Below are 17565 nucleotides of genomic sequence, written 5' to 3'. Positions count from 1 at the left end.
TACATACAAATTCAACTTATAGACTGATTTAGGAATGGAACTCATTCATAATCTGGGGACTGCCTATATTCAAAAACTGATAGTTATACGATAGTGTCAAATTAGTGCAATTTAAAAGATTGTAGTGAGAAGGAGTCCTCGTTTGGTGCTGCACCACAAGGTCAGTTTGAACCACAAGATTGGCAGTTCAAACCCACCAGTTGCTCCTCAGAAACCCTATACAGGGTCGCTATGGGTCAGAACCGACTCAATGGCACTTAACAACAACAAAGTGAGAAGAAAGGCCTGTGGAGGAGAGGAAACAATTCTAGTTGAAGTGGTCAGCTAAAGCTCATGAGGGAACCAGGATTTGTGCTCGTACCTTTTGGATCTTAACCCCTGTAAGGAGTTCCCAGGTAGTGCCTATGATTAAATTCATCTGATAATCGAAAGGTTGGCAGTCTGAATATACCCAGAGGTGGTTCAAACGAACGACCTGCTGATCTACTTCCCAAAAGTCAGCCATTAGAAACCATATGGAACGCAGTTCTATTGACACACAAGACTCCATTACTGAGAATCGACTTAACAGTAAGCTGATTAACCTCCTGAATCCATTTGTAAAGCAGTCTCTAGTTCTTCAGAGCAGATGCATATGACAAGCATTAACACCGTTGATAAATATCTTTCACACCTACAGAAAGTTGAAATTATATTTTCCCTATTGCTATTTTAATAGCAACTAAGTCTCCAATGGAATCCTGGTGTGGCGATGTGGGTTAATGCTCCAGACTGCAAAGCCATTTGAACTGCAAGGTCAGTGGTTCAAGCTCACCAGCTGCTCCTTGGAAACTCTATACAGGGTCCCTATGGGTCAGAGCCGACTCTATGGCACTTAACAACAACAACAACAACAAGTCTCCAGCTTGGGTTTTGGTAACTTAGAGTTCTGTTTTATCCAGAGGTTTATCATTTAATTATAAAGTTCTGGTGTGTTGCTATAGGATAAGCACAGGACTGCTGACTGCAAGGTCAGTGGTTCAAACCTAGCAGCTGCTCCTCAGAAACCGTTTACAGGGTTGCTACTTGATGGCACATAACAACAACACAGTTCAACAGACATTTTCATGGATGAGTAGGTAGTCTTTCTGTTGTCTTGGAAATAAGAGACTTGAAAGCCCTTTTGGGTAGAAGAGATATTTTTGACGTTTTGTTTTCCCAGGCAGTACAAAAGTTTTCATTACTTTTCTTTCCTGATTCTTGTCTTATTTTGTCTTTCAACAAAAAACTAGCAGATCTTTTCAACTAGACAATGACTAAGAAATATTGGTGGATTTCATGATTAAACTCGTTGCTTGTTTTTTGGTTTGTTTTTAATGTATCTGAGTTCAGCCATAGGCACAATTGAACAGGAAGTTAAACAACAGGAAGGAAGGCAAAGAAACCCCATTCCACTGTGTGTGGGAAGAGGAGTGTGTGGCAGTAATTAGCAGCTGACCCTCCTTTACCCTGGCGCCTGATGACCAGACCTAGGTTCTTTGTGTGTGTGTGTGTTTGAGTTTGACAATTTATTGGTATTTTCAGTAAAGATATTCATCTCAGTTATTTCTCTCTCTCATCTTGACCACAGCTAAATATTTCATTTGGGTCAAGAAAATATGCAGGAGAGGGATAGTTACTATCTTAACATAAACAAGAAAATGAACAAAATTGGAAAGTTTGCCTACATTAAAGGAAGTTAAAGTTAAATTCCTGTATCTTGATATCATTAAATCATGTTAAGTAAGAGCTAATAGTTCTATATACATTTCCACTGTTTTACTTGGGACTTAACCTAATCTTAAATGCAGTGAACAAAGTATTAGGAATACACGTCGGGCTGTTTTTCTGGAGTTATTACCTATTAATAGAACTCAGTGAACAGTTACCACCAATAAAATAGTCCGAAGCATCCTCAAATTTAACACTGTAGGAACTTTCAAGGAAATCACTGTATTTTATGTTTCTTTTGTTTGTGATTATGCTTTTAACGAGGTGTCTGTCACATTAAGAAAAAAAGTTCATATACAATACAAAAATACAAAAAAAAACCCCACCCCAAACCCCAACAGCACACAGAACCAAGTATATATGGTCAGAGATTCCATAACATGTTTGAAAATATATTTTCTTTCCTTCTATTTTCAGCATCTAAAATGTGCTTTTGAGAGGCCATTGGTCAATACATATATACTTAGTATTCTATTTTGTTGTTGTTGGTAAGTACCTTGGAGTCGGTTCCGATTCATAGTGACCCTGCACAGGGTTTCGAGGTTGTAAATCTTTATGGGAGTAGAATGCCTCATCTTTCTCGTGCAGAATCGCTGGTAGTTTCGAACTCTGACCTTGAAGTTGGTAGCCTGACTCATAACCACTACATAGTATTCTATTAGTAAAGTCAATTCAAATTGGATTCCACAAATTAGTGACTTAAATGCATTGACAAAGTACAGAAAGTGCCGTCTTCTCATTCATACAATTATTAAGTTCCTTTTTGGGTGTTCACACCTTTTAAAAAAATAAAAGCAGCCAAATACTGAAGCAATATGTACATTACCATTTTTGGTGGTGGTCTGTATTTTAAAAGAAACAGCTTCCTTAAGTTCTGGTGGAAATGCTTTCAGAACTAGTTAATAACAGAAACCAAGAGAAACACATTCAAAATACTGATTTTTTACTTTGGTAGCAAATGGTTGTTCTTTGAAGACTACTTAAGGTAGACATGACCCATTAAGGTGAAGTGAACATTTCAAATATTCAAAAAATTTTACATAGAATTTTAAAAAATGGTTAAAGAGCTAAGCATCCATATCTACTGATAGCAATGCAAAAACTGTTTGATGACTTGAAATTTTTTTAAAAAGTCCCAAAGAACAAAAAGCTGTATTTAATTTTATCTAAATTTACTCAGTCAATAGTCCAATCACATTTTTCCTCCCTATACAATACACAATATTTACTTTTCCATAAGGCTGTTCCTGGGAGCTAGACAGTTTATATAATGAGGGAATTAAGTTAGTAATTATTTGCATTTTGAACCAGTTTAAACAGACAATAACATTTTGCTTCCCTCTTAATGTGCTAATAGTTGTGCCTAAAAAGATATGCAATTTTTTTAAGGGTATCATTTCTGATTTCTTTATTATCTGTAACCTTTGGAAACTTGGTTGGTTGGTTATGTGCCGTGGAATCGGTTCCGACTCATAGCGACCCTGTACCGGATTTCCGAGGCTGTAAATCTTTACGAGAGCAGAAAGCCTCATCTTTCTCCCGCTGAACAGGTGGTAGTTTCGAACTGCTGAACTTGAGGTTCACAGCCCAATTCGTAACCACTATGCTACCAGAGCTCCTTTGGAAACTAACCACATGAAACTACAAAATTAGCAAATGTCTTGAAATCTGCATATAAAACATAAATTACTTCTAATTTCAAACTCTCGTTTATTAACGTACCACTTCATCTTTAATTAAGAAAGAAAGAGGGAAAAAAAGGGGCTCCAAAGATAGTCTTAGGCCATTCTTTAAAAAAGGAAACTCTTCCTTTTAACTTTACACCCACCCCACACCCCAAATCATAAAACACATCATTTAATTGTCTTGGTCATGAACATTTCCAAGATGGGATTTTATATTTCGCTCCCATAGCTTCTGGTTATCAGAAAACCCATGCTTTCATTTGCTGAAGGAGTTTGGTCCTGCTGATGTTGGTGTATCCCTTCCAATATTTTTCATCTTCATTTTCACTTCTGGAGGCCTTTCCTCTGGGTCACTATATCTTCATCTTCATTAGAAGCTGCTGCTTCTGAAAGGGTTTTTGGAGCAAGAGTTGGAACTGTTTCGTTAGGCTTACTTGATCCAAGTTTGATGGATATGGCTGATGCTTTCTGTCATCTGACTACCTATGGAAAATCCAAACTTGGAGATTTTTGTAGGCTTTGTTGGGAAGTCTTCAGCTTCTTTTTCAACTGATCCCTTCTCGGTGACGCAACTGGAACTTTACCCTCCGTTTTTGGAAGAAACGGTCTTAGTTTTCACAGGTTTTTCTGCTTCTTCTTCAGGTCCTCCTGCGGCTCCAGCTCGTTGTGGATTCTCCGACTTCTTCTCTCCCACTTTCCCGTCCTCCATTTTCCCCGCCGCCGGTCTCTCTCGACCTAGGTTTCATTTTGTGAATAAAAACTTTCTTAATTCTTCTTGATGCAGCTGAAGATAGATTTAGCATTCACAGATAGTTATAGTAGTTTAATCATCAAATTCCTTATTAAGAGATGGGTTAAAAAATTCTGTATTTGATGTAATATATAATGGCCTGAGACTCTATAACAAAATTTTCAAAAACCTTACTGGTTAAACCAGTTGCCTATGAGGAGGTTCCACTCAATGAGGACCCCAGGTGCATCAGAATAGACCTGCATTTGAAAGAGTTTTTAAAGACTCCTTTTTTGGATGTAGATTTCCAGGAATTTCTTTTGAGGTACTTTGGGGTGGACTGAAACCTCCAAACTTTTGGTTTGCACTGAGTTCATGAACTGTTTGTACTGTCCAAAGACTCAAAGCCCTTGGTGGTGATGGTGGTGATGATGGTAGTGGTGGCGGCAGTGTGCTGTAGAGTCAGTTGAAACTTCTAGCGACCCTGGATAGAGTTTTAAAAGCTGTAAATCTTTACCAAAGCAGAAAGCCTCATCTTTGTCTCTCAGAGCAGCTGGTAGGTTCAAACTGCTGATCTTGCAGCAAACAACCCAACTCATTACCCACTATTCGACCAGAGCTCCTTAAAACACTTTGTTGTTATTGTTTTTAAGTGCCACAAGTTGGTTCCGAAAACACTTTAATAGATAACAAAATATAAGCTTGAATTAGTAAAATTAATTTCAAAATATTTTTAAGAGAAGCAATTTTTAAACCATCTCACCTAGACAGATAATCTACTGAATGAAATCTTATGAATTTAGGAACCTTCTTCAATGACTGGATGCAATAATTTTTGGAGAGGAGAGTAGTTGATTACATATAAGTGGGTGTTTTTTTTCACTTGACACTCAGTGCATATCTTGATGTCAGAGTGTTCTCTTGAACTTTGGGCCCATATATCTAACGGCATTCCATCCACTTGGCACATGTCACAGATACTTCGGGCCCACCATGTCTAATACTGAATAATGCATTTAATTCACATTTGCACATTTGCTCCTTCCCCCACGTCCTTTGTTTCAGTTAAGGGCACAAACATGCACCTGATCCTTCAAGCCAGAAACTCATATATCATTCTTGGGCCCTACTTTCCCCCTAATTTCCACACTTAGTCAATCACCAAATTGGGTTATTCTATTTTCTGACTATCATTCTAATATCTTCACCTCCACAATTACTACTCTAAGGTAAGCGATGAATCAGGACCTATCATTTCCTAAATAAGTTTTTGGCATCAACTCTGCCATCCACTAATCCTAAGTACAGGCCTTTTCTTTCTTTCTTTGTTTTTTTAATGTTTTATTGTGAATTATGTGATAGTCCTCTGTGGCTATATCACTGACTCTGGGCCCAATAAAGTCCCCAGGTCTTGCCACACTGCTGGCCAACCAGGTCTTCACCCGGGTTCACAGAAATCTATTGAACGTTGTAGGGCTTAGCTTCATTGCTGTTTTTCCCTCATTTCCCCTTATCGGTGTCGAGCGTGGTCACCAATCACAGCATGTATTCCCATTAAGTCTTAGTCTTGGAAGGGGGTTTGCACTGAGGGGACCCGACCACTTGCCTTGATGTTTCCTGGGCAAGCAAGTTGCTTGTTCTTGTAGTAATAGTCGGTCTGCCTATGTTGTTTTATATTTTTCCTGTAGGTTTTTCTTTCAAGAAGTATCTTCTGTTCTTCTAGCCACTCCAGGTTGGTCTGCTTGTCCTTTCAAGTGGGAATTTCCCATCTCTGGAGATCTGGATGTGGTTCAGGCTTCCACCTATAGTCTTATGTATTGCAGAGGCTCTGCAGGAAGCCTCCTTCACTGGGCACGTTAGTACAGGCCTTTTCAAGATGCTAAGTGGTACTATGTAGTCCTGGTATGGCGCTGTGGGTTAATGCACGATCGATTTGTACCTCAAAGTCAGGGCTTCAAGCTCACCAGCTGCTCCTTGGAAACCCTATACAAGGTTACTGTGAGTTGGAACTGACTTGATGGCACTTAACAACAACAACAAAACAACAAGAAGCAATATTACTCTTCTTAACTATGCTATATGATTGCTGGCCTTCTTGGATATTTTAAGTTGTATCAAACCAATTTTATAAAGCATTCAGCCGTAAGTCTTATAAAATGTCAATGAGACATATCTCAGCAAGATTTATACATAGGCTCAAAATATCTTACTCTTCCACTCAGCATTCACCCATCCTCCCTGTTTAGCGTAGTAATATTAGCAGTGAAGGGAACATTGGGTGGTGATATCTTCATGTGTTGGAAGATGGATCTTACACCAAGGTGAGTTGTCCAAAGACAAGGTTATTTCAGCTGTATTATTTCACTCAGTAGTTAACTAACATTTATTGACCATGGACATGTGCCAGGGAGCCCTGGTGGTAAAATGGGTTAGGCATTACACTGATAACCTCAAGGTCTGTGCCTCAAACCCATTGACTGTTCCATGGGAGAAGGAGGAGTCTGTCTGCTCCTGTGACGAGTTAGTCTTTGAAACCCTATGGAGCAGTTCTACTTAGTCCTAGAGCAGGGGTGCCAAACTTTTTTCTGCCAAGGGCCATTTGGATATTTATAACATCTATATTTGGTCAATGTGACGCTGTAGGTAAAAGCACTAGACTATAAAGTCAGTTTGAACCACAAGGTTGGCAGTTCAAACTCACCAGCGGCTCTTCAGAAACCCTATACAAGGTTGCTATGAATTAGAATCTACTCCACGACACTTCACAACAACACAACAACACTATTTGGCCAAACATTGAGTTAACTCACCCCTAATGTGATGGCTGGAACTGCAGTTGGTTTGTCAGGGCTAGATCAAATGATTTTGGGGACCTTATATGGCCCTTGAATCGACTCCGTGGCACATAACAACAACATATGGCCCTTGCATCAGACATTCCCCACACCTGTCCTAGAGAGTCTCTATGAGTCAGAATCAACTCAGTGCAGTGGGTTTGGTTAGAGTTTAGTTGATCCATGCCAGAGAGATGGGCCAACATCCTCATCTACAAGGAGTGGTAGAAACAGATTGAAAAACAGATGATCACTAAGAATAGAGTAAGGTGGATTAGAAATTCTAAGGAGAGGCATTCTTCACAGTCTGGGATTACCAGGGAATGCTTCCCAGCTCTGGAAAGTAACAGATCTGAATTTGAGATCCACTGCTGACTCCAAGTTTGGTCCTTTTTCAAAACCTCTTGCTAAGAATATAATCAATGTGACAGACATTAGATGTTAACAATTGCATTCTTAATGAATTTGTCTTTCCCTGGCTACCAATATGTTGGAACAGCTCTTCATTTTCTCTCCTGTGTATTGTCTATTTTTACTATTAAAAAAAAAAAAAAAATCTCAATATTGAAAATAAGTACGCTGAGGCAGATAGAAAACTTGTCTGATGCTCTTTGATTAATTAATTTCTTAAATCCTACAAACAGCTCCTGACAAAGATAAGGATCAGGATGTTTTCCTAAAAGCCCCTTGCTTCCGGCTAATCTCTGCCTTCCCTCTGATAAAGAGGCTTCCTCTGCTTGCCTAGTGGGAGCTAAGGGAGGTCAGCAGGACATGATGGAATTTGTATGTACATTCACTGTTGCTGTCTTTAATTGTTTGGGGTTATTTTTCTGTGAAAACTCTGGAGAAAGTCTACACAAATGGACAGAGGTAGTTAATATGAGTTAATACATAGACTTGCAAAAGTGGACGTTGTCAAATGAAACCAAAGAATTCGAGTTTACAAACTTTTAAGTGTGAGGTCCAATGTCATTCAGTTTAAGAAAGATCTAAAGAAAGGTAAAGCTACTGTATGGCTGTGAGGATGACTCTCCTTCCTGTGACAGAAAATGCATTGCCTTCAAGCCCAGAGATCAATATCTTGTGCCAATTAAATCCGAGGCACAAGCTTTATGTTAATTTGTCTGACTGTAGTCAAAAGGATTCTACAACTGTGCCTTGTGTTTTAATTTCTTGATGGCCAGAGGACAGAGTGCAGGCTGCTAGAGATGTAGGAGAAGGAACACCCAGGATGTGGAACCAGAGGCACCTTGGTGTGAGTCTTACCTCTGCATTAATCAGGCAGGCTTTATTAAATAATCCAATGCAAAATGGGAGGAATACTTTCTAGTTCACTATTTTTGTTGTTATTAGATTCCATTGAGTTGGTGCTTACTCATAGTGACCCTACACACAACACAATGAAATGCTGCCTGTTTCTGCACCAAGTTCTCAAATGGTTGCTATATTTGAACCCATTGCTGCTGGCACTGTGCCAATTCATCTAATTTGGGGTCTTCCTCTTTTTCTCCGACCCTCCACTTTACCAAACATGATATCCTTCTCCAGGAACTGGTACCTCTTGATAATATGTCAAAAGTATAAGAGACTAAGTCTTGCCATCCTGGCTTCCAAGGAGCATTTTGGCTATACTTCTTTCAATACAGATTGGTTTGTTCTTTTGGAAGTTCATGGTATTTTTAATGTTCTCTCCAAACACCATAACTCAAACGCACCAATTCTTCTACAGCCTTCCTTATTCACTGTCCAACTTTCACATGCATATGTGGTTATTGAAAACACCTTGGCTTGGGTCAGGCACCCCTTAGTCCTCAATATTTGTTCTTCATCACTTTAAAGAGGTCTTGTGCAGCACATTTGCCTAATGCAATACATTGTTTGATTTCTTGACTGCTGCTTCCATGAGTTTTGATGGTTGATCCAAGCAAAATGAAGTCTTTGACAACTTCCATCTTTTCTCCATTTATATGGATGCTATTTACTGGTCCAGTGGGGAGGATTTTTGTTTTCTTTACATTGATGTGTAAGCCATGCTGAAGACTGTGGTCTTTAATCTTCACCAGTAAATATTTTAAGTTAGCAAACAAGGTTGTATCATCTGCATATCACAGGTTGTTAATGAGTCTTCCTCCAATCCTGATGCCATGTTTTTCTTCATATAATCCAGCTTCTTGAATTATTTGCTCAGAATACAGGTTGAATAAGTATGGTGAAAGAATACAACCTTGTTGCACACCTTTTTCATTTTAAAACATTCAGTGTCCCCATGTTCTGTTTGCTGTGAGCCTCAAGGTCAGCAGTTTGAAACTACCAGCTGTTCCGTGGGAGAAAGATGAGGCTTTCTGCTCCCGTAAAGATTCACAGCCTTGAAAACCCTGTACAGGGTTGCTATGAGTCGGAACCGACTCCACGGCACATAACAACAACAACCACGACCTCCCAGATGTTAGGGGTTTGTGTGTATATATTCTTTTTCACTGTTTTTTCTTCTCATCTCCATACTTACACATAGCCAAGCAAAGAGCCTTAAATGTCAATTATACTTAACACTTGTTCTTTGCTTCATTAAACTCAGCAGTGGTCCTCAGACTAGTACCATCCATGTGTTGTTGTTGTTAAGTGCCGTCGAGTTAGTTCTGATCCATAGTGACCCTGGACATGGTTTCTGAGGCTGTAAATCTTTACAGGAGCTGAAAGCCTCATCTTTCTCCCACAGAGCTGCTGGTAGTTTCGAATTGCTGACCTTGCGGTTCACAGCCCAATTCATAACCACTACGCTATCAGAGTATCATCCATAGCACCTAGACAAATGCTGAAAGATAAATACTTAGGTAGCCTAGTGGGTTATGGTATTGGACTGCTAAATGCAGGGTCAGCAGTTTGAATCTGCCAGTCACTTGTGGGAGAAAGATGAGGCTTTCTGTTCCCATAAAGATTTGGTTCCAACTCATAGTGACCCTGTATAGGGCTTCTGAGGAGTGGCTGGTGAACCACCTACCTTGAAGTTCAAACCGACCTTACAGTACAGTGCATTAACCAGCAGCACCATACCAGGACTCCCCAAAGCGATTTATAGCCTCAGAAACCCTATACAGAGGAGTTTTGGTGTGGCACTGTATGATAAGCACTGGACCACAAGGACAGTTTAACCTCAAGCTCGGCAGTTAAAACCCACCAGTTGCTCCTCAGAAATCCTATGCAGGATTGCTATGAGTTGGAACCAACTCAACAGTACTTAATAAAAACAAATCCCTGATACGTTAGCAGGTTGAACCTACACAGCAGTGCTATGGAAAACAGATCAACAAGACCCTATCAGACAGTTATATTCTTTACGAATGGGGTCACCATGAGTCAGAACTGACTCAACGGACAATGGGTTTGGTTTTATCTAACACATAAGAAGATGCTCTCAGTGGAGCCCAGCAATCTGTGATTCTAATGCTTGTTAAAGTCTGAGAGCCACTGAAAAAGTCTCCTTCTGGTGTGATCACTGTAGGATGAGATTTGGTGAAAGGAAGTATGTGTTAATGAAATAAAAGCTATCAATATCCAGTATAGGCAAATGAGACTAAAATGTGTTAATGGTTACCAGGGGCAAAAGGCAGCGAGAAGGGCAAGTAATTGTTCCGGAGTGCTGAGGTTCTGTTAGGGAAGATAGAAAAATTTGGAAACAGAAAGTGGTGATGGTTACACACATGATAAACTAATGCCACTGAGTTGAACATGTAAGAATGAAATGAAAATGACAGGTGTTTTTTTTAATGTACACTTTTACTACAATAAAAAAAATATTTTTTAAGCTATCTAAACTTGCAGGATGATTTTCATCTGTTAGCTTTTTCCATAAAATAGTGAATGAAGCATGTTTCAAGAATTGTTTCCTGTTACCTATTCAAGACGCCTGGTGTAGGATCAGCACTGGACTGCGAACCGCAAAATTAGCAGTTTAAACCACCAGCTGCTCCTTAGAAGCGCTATACAAGGTTGCTGAGTTGAAATCCACTCAATGGCACTTAACAACATTCAAGAAAAACACAGGTTTAGCTTGATGCAAGCTTTGTGATATGCTACTAGATGTCTAAGGAGCTCTGGTAGCATAGTGGGTTACGAGTTGGGCTGCTAACCACAAAGTCAGCAATTCAAATCTACCAGTCGCTCCTTGAGAGAAAGATGAGGCTTTCCGCTCCTGTAATGATTTACAATCTCAGAACAATATACAGAGTTGCTGAATGGGAACCGACTCCAAGGCACATAACTACCACCACTGGATGTCTAAAGAGCCTGGTGGTGCTGTAGGTTAGGCATTGTGCTGCTAACCTTAACGCTGGAGGTTCAATTCACCAGCTCTTCTGAGGGAGAAAGATGAGGCGGTCTGCTCCTGTAAAGATTTATAGTTTCAGAAATCCTAACGGGCAGTTCTACTGTCTTTTGTGTTGCATTGAATTAGAATTTACTCCATGGCAGTAGGTTGGTTTGTTTTTAATTGGATGCCTACACTGAATTAGAGCAGATAAATTCTTAGTCACACTTTTGCTTTGTCTTGATAAATATTAATCACAGAACATATACACCAATCACAGAACATATACACCAATGGCTGGTAAACCGTGTACTCAATTTTTGGGAGATCGATATTATGGTATTTTGTTCTGCTCTAATTTCTGATTAAATATATTTTAATCTTATTTAAGCCAGAGCCACTTGCCTGTTCAGAATCACAGTGATTAAACTCAATAGCTATCTATTAGTTTATATATACCTCTGCATACCAGTGATGCTCTAAATGCATCAGAAAGTTCAGTCCTACAGCCAAGAGTTGAATCCTGTGGCAGACCTTTTCCAGGTCCATTTCTCATACACCTTAATTGTGCCCTTTGATCACTCAGGTTTTGTGAGTCATAGACATTAATGAATAGTTGTATCTGGTCTATATGAGTGTTCTAGAGCATTATTGAATATTACTAAAACTCTTATGAGAGATACCTCAATAATCATCAGGGTGTCTTTTGGTGACCTTTAAGAGCTCTTAACTTCAAAGGTCAGCCCTTTGCTGCTGAGAAGGAATCCAATAAACTGTCATTGATTCTATATGTCAAATACTTTCCTTAGGGCAGGACCTGATACTTAATGACAAAAGACTGGTAGAATTTTAAGTCCAAGAATTTAAAGAAGCACTAATTAAGTATTAAATACTTGTTTCACGAATAAGTATAAAAATTTCGGATACAGGTGAGACTATTAGTTGTACTGTGATGGTTTGTAGACTGTTAGGATGCTGGAAGCTATGTTCCCCATGGGTGGAGAGGTTTCCACAGTTTCCCAAAACAGACTAGAAAGAAAAGTCTGGAGAGCTACTTTTTAAAAAAAAAATGGTGAATTTTGTGGGTCTACATGGGAGAACATCAGTTTTACATTCATTCTACCGTATTTCGTTTCATTGCAATGATTACAATACCCTCCATGCACCATCAAACAACCAAAGGGTACACACCACAGGCCTGCCCCGCAGCCGTCAGCACACAGCCCCTCTCCCTTCTTGAGTCCAGAGTCCCCAACCACTCCATCTCACCACATCATCGTCTCTGCCTCCATTTCTGGTGTCACTGCTTCACTTGGTAGGGTCCTGTACTCTGCTCTTCTCACTTGATGGTACCAGGGACCTCTGCTCCTGGACTGCAAAATCAATCACGCCCCTCCTTTTGTTACAAAACATCTACCTTTACATTTCTGACCCTCACAGTCAGTCCTGATAGCAATTATTCACTATTGTACCACAAGAGTCTTATCCCCATCTCCTTTCATTAGCCCCGTTCCAACAGATTGTAAACCATGTAGTGGAGATTCTACCTTCCCCTGCCCCATCTGGAACTAGGTTCCCTCTTGAAAGCTTGTAAGCCAGTCACTTTTTGCCTTTGTAGCACCCCCACTTTGGGGAGCTAACATACAAGTTGCCCATCCCTGTCAACCACGTGTACCGAGGGGGTGACAGTGATCCTTGCTGTAAAGATTTGTTCCCTTTTTTTTGATCTACTACATCTATAAGGAGCTCTGGTAGCGTAGTGGTTACGAATCGGGCTGCGAACCTTAAGGTCAGCAGTTCGAAACTACCAGCCGCTCCGCTGGAGAAAGATGAGGCTTTCTACTCCCGTAAAGATTTACACCCTCGGAAACCCTGTACAGGGTCGCTATGGCTCGGACCCGACTCGATGGCACTTAACAACAACAACAACATCTATAAGTATAGGTAAAATTCATCAAATTGTAGCAGGTTACTCTTTTTTTTTTTTCCTTATTTTTTCTTCTATTCGAGTTCTGATCATCCAGCCATTGAAGCCAGGTCAAGTGGGTGCTATCTGTAAGCATGGGTGTTCCTGTGCATCTTCCCTCACTTCACATCAACTAGACACTTCACTCTTTGCTCTAGTCCTCTGTGGCCATGTCATTGCCTCTGGGTCCAGGAGTCTCTGGGTCTTGCCATACTGCTGGCCAACCAGGTCTCCACCTGGGCTCACAGGAGTCTATTGAATGTGGTCAGACTCAGCTCCAAACTTCATTGCTGTTTCCCACCCCTCTTCCCCTTATCTGTGACCAACGTGGTTGTGTATTCCCCCAGTCTCAGTCTTGGAAGGGGGTTTGCTCTTTTGAAAATTAGGCAATGAAAATCCTATAGATCACAATAGAGTGGACATAGTGGAAGACAAGTCCTCTAGGTTGGAAAGCACTCAAAATATGCAATGGCCACAGCAATGAACTCAAGCATGAGCAATACAACAGAAGCAACACTCACGAAGATGGTGCAGGAGTCGGAGTGTTTCTTGTTGTACATGGGTGGTCATGCATTGCAGCTGACTCAAACAGTGGAGTCCTGGTGTAGCGCTGTAGGATAATCACTGAAATGGTAACAGCAAGGTCAACAGTTCCAAACCACCAGCCACTCCTTGGAAACCCTATACAGGTTTGTTATAAGTCAGAATGGACTAAATGGCACTTTACAACAACCAACAATAACATTAGTTGTAACAACATTTATTATTTGCTGAGAGTCTACTATGTGCCAATGAGTTTACTATGATCATCAAATTGGATTCTTACAAAAAATACTGAGGCAGATATTGTTTGCATTTTATAGATGACAAAATTAGAGTATACAAAAATGAACATGTAATGTTTGGTGCTGGCATTCCCGGAGAGTATGAGGAAGTATCAAAAGGGAGTATGCTGCTGGTTTCATTAAAATGTCATCTGGGAAACCAAATAATAGCATGCCTGCACTTTGACCTTCTTATGCTTAGATCAGATTCAAAATGGTGACCACCAGTGACTACCAGATGCCTAGGGTATCTATCTTTAAGCATTCCATTTCATTTCTGACAACTTCCAATTTTCCTAGATTCATACTTCATAAGTTTCATGTTCCAATTATTAAAGGATGTTTACAGCTATTTCTCTTCATTTTGAATTGTGCCCCATCAGCAAATGAAGGTGCTAAAAGATTTCCATTTGCATCATCATGGTCAACTCCACTTTGAGGAGGCAGCTGTCTTCCCCAGTCATATTTTGAGTGCCTTCCAACCTGATAAGCTCATTTTCCAGCATTGTATCTTACAATAGTCTGGTGCTGCTCATCATATTTCAATATTCCATATTCTGGAGCTATCTGACAGTGTTCCACTGCTATTCATAAGGTGTTCAGTGGCTAAAATTCCGCAATAGTCTGCTTTTCCTTCTCCTTAGCATATCTCAGTTTGGAAGCTCAACTGAAACCTGTCCACCAAGGGAAAACTATTGAATGATGCAGAAAGCATCAAAAGAAAATGGAAGGAATACACAGTCACTGTACAAAAAAAGAAATGGATAACATTCAACCATTTCAAAAGATAGCATATGATCAAGAGCCAATGGTACCAAAGGAATAAGTCCAAGGTGCACTGAAGGCATTGGCAAAAACAAGGATCCGGGAATTGATGGAATACAAATTGAAATCTTTCAACAAAGTGATGCAGCAGTTGGAGGCATTCACTATAAATTTGGAAGATAGTTGCCTGGCCAACTGACTGGAAGAGGCCTATATTTCTGTCCATTCTAAAGAAGGTGAAGCAATGGAATGTGATAATCATTGGACAATATCATTAACATCACATGCAAGTAAAATTTTGCTAAAGATACAAAAATGGCTGCAACAGTACATTGACAGATCAAGACGGATTTAAACAAGGATGGATGGATGAAGCTGACATCAGATAGATCTTGGATGAAAGTAGAGAATACTAGTAAGAGGTTTACCTATGCTTTGTTGACTACACATAGGTTTTTGAATGTGTGGCTAATGACAAGCTATGAACAACAATGCAGACAATGAATATTCCAGAATACCTGTGCTCATGATGAACCTGTACACAGACCAAGAAGCAGTCGTTTGAACAGAACAAGTGGACACCAAATGGTTTAAAATCAGGAAAGTTGTGTGCCAGGGTTGTATTCTTTCACCGTACTTATTCAATCTGCATGCTGAGCAAATAATCCCAGAAGCTGGATTATATGAAGAACAATGTGGCATCAGGATTGGAGCAAGATTCATTAACAACATGTGATATGCAGATGATACAACTGTGCTTGTTGAAAGTGAAAAGGACTTAAAATACTAACTGATGAAGATCAAAGACCACAGCCTTCACTATAGGTTGCACCTCAATGTAAAGAAAACAAAAACTCTCACCACTGGACCAATGAATACCAGCCATCAAAATGGAGAAAAGATTGAAGTGGTCAAAGACTTCATTTTGCTTGGACCCACTATCAACACTCATTGGAATAAGCAGTCAAGAAATCATATGACGTACTGCATTAGGCAAATGTGCTGCACAAGACCTCTTTAAAGTGTTCAAGAGCAAAGATGTCAGTTTGAGGACTAAGGCGCACCTGACCCAATCCATGGTATTTTCAATAGCTTCATATGCATGTGAAAGTTGGACAGTGAATAAGGAAGACCAGAGAAGAGTTGATACATTTGAGTTATGGTGCTGGAGAAGAATATTGAAAAGTGCCATGGACTGCTAGAAGAACAAAGCAATCTGTGTTAGATAAAGAATAGACAGAATGCTCCTTAGAAGCCAGAATGGCAAGACTTTGTCTTTCATACTTTGGACATATTATCAGGAAGGACAAATCCCTGGAGAAGGCTATCATGCTTGGTAAAGTGGGGGGTCAGCAAAAAAGAGGAAGACCCTCAATGAGATGGATTGCTACAGTGGCAACAGCAATGGGCTCAAGCTTACCAATGATTGTGAGGATGGTGCAGGACTGGCAGCCTTTTGTTCTGTTATGCATAAGGTTGCTATAAGTTGGAATTGACTTGATGGCACCTAACAACAATAAACAATAAGCTTCTTTACTTGAATTAATGTGCTCAATTAAGCTGACATTGCACTGGTGAATTTTAAGCGTATTAAGGAGGCTACTTAATGGGGAGATTTTCAAGGTGCAAAGGCTGGTAAAATGGAGAGTTCACATTTTGCAGGGCACTAAGGAGTCCTGGTGTGGCGCTGTAGGTTAATGCGCCAGACTGCAAACTCAGTGGTTGAACTACAAGCTCAGTGGTTCAAGCTCACCAGTAACTCCTTGGAAACCCTATGCAGGGTCACTGAAGGTCGGAACCGACTCAACGGCTCTTAACAACAACAACGAGTCCTGGTATGGTGCTGTAAGATCAGTACTGGACTGCTAACTGGTCAGCAGTTCAAACTCACCAGCCACTCCATGGAAATCCTACACAGGGTCACTATGAGTCTGAAACAACTTGACAGCACTTAACAAGGAGCCCTGTTGACATAACAGCTAAGCGCCCAGCTGCCTGGTAGGGTGCAGACAAACTCACCCAGCTGTGGGGCAGTTCTACTCTGCCATGGGTCACTGTGAGTTGAAAGTCAACTCAACAGCACCTAACAACAATAAGGCGGTAAGCAGTGTACTGAACACACAGTGTTAAAATTTGAAGCAGTGTAGCAAATAGGTTTGGACTATTTCCTTTGTAACTTCCTTAGGCAGTCTTTAGAATTCAAAACAAATACAGGTAAACTGTTAAGTTTCAGCGAATCATTGGAAACCTAAATATATTAGACCCTGCTAAGATTTTTGTTTTAGATTGATAATACCATTCTGTGAAGAAAAAATGGACATCAGAACAAACAAAAATGTTTCTATGAACAGAAATTGTCATAGAAGAAAACAAAATTGTAAAGCAAGCGAATTTGGGAAAATAATTACCAAACAAGAAATTGTACATTTCTCATATTTCTCCTTGCTTCATGATAAACTATATGTAGATGAGATCACACCTTATTTTGAACACAAATATTTCCTTTGTTGGTGCTTTTTTGTGTGAAATTATTTTGCAAATTTTTGTTTGGTTTCAGTGGAGTGCTGAGTAACACTGACTTAAATATGGTTTTTATCCTTTTGATTATTGTATGAATTTTCTAAATTCTGCTAGATTTTTATTTGACCCAATTATCTGACACAAAATTGGTTTAAAAATGCCATATCTGCATCTTAATTGGTGCTTCCA

General features: G+C 39.9%; 1 pseudogene; it reads right to left on the bottom strand.

The window, feature by feature from the left end:
* Positions 1 to 3606: 3606 nt before the first annotated feature.
* Positions 3607 to 4143, bottom strand: LOC102813779 (annotated as a pseudogene).
* Between the last annotated feature and the right edge of the window lie 13422 nt (positions 4144 to 17565).

The sequence above is a fragment of the Chrysochloris asiatica genome, unplaced genomic scaffold (assembly GCF_000296735.1).
Source record: "Chrysochloris asiatica unplaced genomic scaffold, ChrAsi1.0 scaffold00036, whole genome shotgun sequence".
NCBI lineage: Eukaryota > Metazoa > Chordata > Mammalia > Afrosoricida > Chrysochloridae > Chrysochloris > Chrysochloris asiatica.
Note: the sequence above shows the minus strand (reverse complement) of the source record. Positions and strands in the feature narration are given on the sequence as shown.